Source organism: Phytophthora infestans, genomic scaffold, assembly GCF_000142945.1.
Source record: "Phytophthora infestans T30-4 supercont1.5 genomic scaffold, whole genome shotgun sequence".
Classification (NCBI taxonomy): domain Eukaryota; phylum Oomycota; class Peronosporomycetes; order Peronosporales; family Peronosporaceae; genus Phytophthora; species Phytophthora infestans.
Window position 1 is genome coordinate 83,120 of NW_003303754.1, and position 4,322 is coordinate 87,441.

A 4,322-nucleotide genomic window follows, 5' to 3' on the forward strand; every position below is an offset into this window, starting at 1 on the left:
GTTTTATCCAAAGACACCCTCTGCTTTTACCCAATAATTTCGACATTCATGGGTTAGGTCAGCGCCGCGAACACTAGCGAATAAGCCTTATTAAATACCCGCTTTTATCCTCTTCAATGTTAAATGCATATCGCTTTTCTTAGAGAGTAAGTGGCTGAGTCCGCTACTGTTCTTTTATCACAGGGCTCCACGCTTTGTAAGCCGACAAAGTTCTCCATCAAATGCGTAATATGGGCGCACGTATCTCTATGGGTTTAGTTCCTAACATAATCCCAGCTTTCGAACACCGTCCAGGTGTCATTGCATATCCCTTGTTTCCGAGACAAGTGGCTGAATACCGCTAACGTTCCTAACACTGGATGTACCGACGGGCGATCGCACGACTCGTATCAGTAACAAAGGCAAATTATTCTCTCGATGACGGTGCACATCAGACGGATCACCGAACTTTTTTTCGCACGTAGTCCAAGTCAACACACAGCTGGCACGTCCAATTGCTTGGCCTCCGATAGCAATGTCGGTAGCGGCAAATAAACGAAATTGACTTTGTACCGCATCCGGATGGTTCATTCGAACATGATACGACCATTGCATCATCGAAGTGAACGCCTTAGGTCACAATTTGTACTTTCTCATGGACGCACTGCTGTAAGCGCTAAGTCTTCCATCAATGCGTAGTGAGTCGCAGCTACCGCTATGGATTAGCTCTAACTGAATCCCAGCTTTCAACACGTCAAGTGTCAATGCATATCCGTGTTTCCGAGATAAGTGGCTGAATACGCTAACGTTCCTAACACTGGATGTACGACGGGCAATCGCACGACTCGTATCCGTAACAAAGGCAAATTATTCTCTCGATGACGGTGCACATCAGACGGATCACCGAACTTTTTTTCGCACGTAGTCCAAGTCAACACACAGCTGGCACGTCCAATCGCTTGGCCTCCGATAGCAATGTCGGTAGCGGCAAATAAACGAAATTGACTTTGTACCGCATCCGGATGGTTCATTCGAACATGATACGACCATTGCATCATCGAAGTGAACGCCTTAGGTCACAATTTGTACTTTCTCATGGACGCACTGCTGTAAGCGCTAAGTCTTCCATCAATGCGTAGTGAGTCGCAGCTACCGCTATGGATTAGCTCTCACTGAATCCCAGCTTTCAACACGTCAAGTGTCAATGCATATCCTTGTTTCCGAGATAAGTGGCTGAATACGCTAACGTTCCTAACACTGGACTCACCCTTGTAAGCAACAACTACTCCATCAATGCGTAATATGGCGCCGGTATTTGTATGGGTTAGTGCTAAAATAATCCCAGCTTTCAACACGTCAAGTGTCAATGCATATCCTTGTTTCCGAGACAAGTGGCTGAATACGCTAATGTTCCTAACACTGGATGTACGACGGGCGATCGCACGACTCGTATCCGTAACAAAGGAAAATTATTCTCACGATGACGGTGCACATCAGACGGATCACCGAACGAGCTAGCCGAGGTGGTCTTGCTGGGACCTGAGGAGGAGTTGAACTCCTCATCCGTCGTGGACGACGCGGTCCTAGAGGACACCAAGAAGGCGCTGAGCGCAAGAAGTGGATCGGCGATCCTCAAAGATCCTTCGGATCCCTTCTACCCGGTGGTGAAGGAGTATGGAGACGTTGTCTCGAAAGACCCACCGACGGGCCTGCCTCCGGATCGAGGCGTGTGTCATGAGATTGACCTGGTTCCTGGAACCAAATACTGCGTAACAAGGCAATGGCCTTTGCCGAGAGAGCAGTGTGACGTCATTGACGCATTCTTCCGTGCGAAGCACGAGGCAGGGATGGTGCGCGAGAGTAAGTCTCCGCACTCGACACCCGCCTGCCTTTAAGGCTTCGCCAAACTCGGCAATGGACATCTCGTCCAGCTCTTGCAGAGCCTCTGCAGCGGGCAGAGTGCCAAGGCTGATATCGCCTTCGACCTCCCCCGTCACTCCGTTCACGAGTGTATACAGCTGTTCAGAGCAATCACGTAGAGCACTCGTCACGTTGGACACATCGTCCGACGTCGAAGACGTCACAGACGCCCTGCGTCTTCTTTTCCTCTCCCTCCGCGACCGAGCCCGGCCGGAAGAGGGCGGTGTGGCGACATCTTCGTCACCACCACCGGTTGCAGCAGCACCATCACTCCTCGAAGAGGATACAGTGTCTCGCAAGACACTCGGCTGAAAGCCAAGAGGTTCTTGACCTTCACACAGTGAACTAGGTGTCACTTCACCTGCATCACCTGGGCCACGCCCATGATGCCTCGACTCGTAGTCGACCGCGACCCTCGGGTCACGCAGCGGTAGGTCATCGACCAGATTCGTACCACTCAGTGGATTACGCGCCACTCCGCGCTCGTCCTCACCAGGACCCAGCAGTTGGTCATCGACCTGACCTGCACCGCTCAGCAGATAACGTGCCGCACCACGTACGCCCTCAGGGCAAACAGCAACCTCGTTGCTAACAATTTCGGACATACCAATGTCCAGCACTACGGCCGCCTCGGCCTCGTGCTCGCGCCAGAAGCGCTTCTGCTTCCTAGCAGAGGTGGGTTCATGACTCACCAAAGCTCCACTAGGAGCAGGGTGCGACGCACCCAGCGTTTTCGACTTCCAGTCGATCCATTGCTCATGGCGTTCCAGCCATGCCATGTCAAGGATGACGTCATACCTCGCATCCAGGTCTAAGACCAAACAGCATTCCACGCTATCGAAGTTCTCAAACTTCACTCCAAGGTCGACAGAGACCTTCGACACAGTTACCAGTGTCCCCGTCGCGAGACGGACAGAGATCGTATCTCTCGTTGGCACTTCCAGTGCCTCAGCATACAGCTGACTCCCTTCCAGGGTGGAGCGACGGGCGTAGTTGCCCGAGGCTCCCGAGTCAATCAAGACTCTCCATGGCTTTGCAAATCCCTTCACGTTCGCTTGAACGACCAGCAAGCTCGGCTTGCACACACTCTTCTCGTAAGAGAGCTTAGCTCTCTTCGGGGCTGAGCCCCGTTGCCCTCTACCTCTTCGAGGCACAATAGAACTCAGTTCTTCCTCAGTAGGCCGCCCCGCGCCTACTGGGAGTTGCCGTTTCCCGGTGATGACCCGGAGGGTTGGCTCGCCGGAGCCTCGCGCTTCTTGCGCAGAGGGCAATATGCTTAGTGCTATTGCACACAAAGCATCGGCGGATGCCGGCGCGCTGCTCCGCAGCAAGAAGCTCCGCTTCTTCATCTTCAGCATAGCTGAGGTCCATCGGCTCTGGACCGCTCGAAGAGCTTGCGCTACCAGCGCTCCAACCAGGTCGCGCCGACCTGAAGTTGTGCTCGGCATTCAATGTCACATTCACCGCCTCTTCAAAAGCGTTAGGGTGTACACGGAGCACTTCCGTTCGAGCTGCGCTCACACGAAGTCCCTCCATGAACACGGTCACGCTGACCAGTTCCGGAAGAGGGTCCGCCGCCATTCCGGCGATAAGAGTTCTCAACTCTTGGACATAGTCCAATAACTCCTTCTTACCCTGGCGGGTAGCAAGGAACTTCGACCGGATACGGTACGCCTGATTAGGCGGCGCGAACACGCGCGAAAGCTGTTGCTTCAGCTGATCCCAAGTGGGAAATGCAGCGTCAACAGACGTGCCGCACGTTAGTGCCCATTCGCGAGCGCGACCTCCAAGCCTGGAGATAGCCAGCGCCACGCGCTGATGCTCGGACTGGAGCAGGGCCGATCCCATGGCCATCTCGACCTCACGGGTCCAGAGAAGGAGATTCTCTCCATCCTTCCCCTCGAAGGTTTTTACGCTCACCATGAGCGGTTTCAGTCTCATAGACTCTTCACGCGTCATCGACGCCGCCGCCATTGCGGCGCTCATCTTCTCTTGGACATGCTCCAAGAGCGCGTTCTCGTAGCGGGAGAACGATTCCAGCCTGGCAGTGACCCGCCTCTGGACCTTGCGATGCAAGATGAGCCACGCCCTCCGGGCCAAGCAAGGACATAAGCTTAGTAAGCGCGTCCTGCTGCGCCGGGGGCAAATTCGCGAGCACGGGGTGTTCCATCCTCGCAGAGGATATAGTCAACCGACTCAAGAGCGGGATTGACTACAAGTGCTACCAAGTGCAGCGGGGCTGCCGTAGCTTTAGCGTCAGAGGAAGACGTTCGACTCAAAGAGTCACTAATACTAAGTTCCTTATCCAAAGGACACTTACAGCCCAAGACCAGGGCTCAAAGAATAATACCTTAACTTTTATGCTTCAAAACCAGAAGTGTTTTATTTACTATTATTGCGGCCAAGCCGCCTAGGGGTAAATG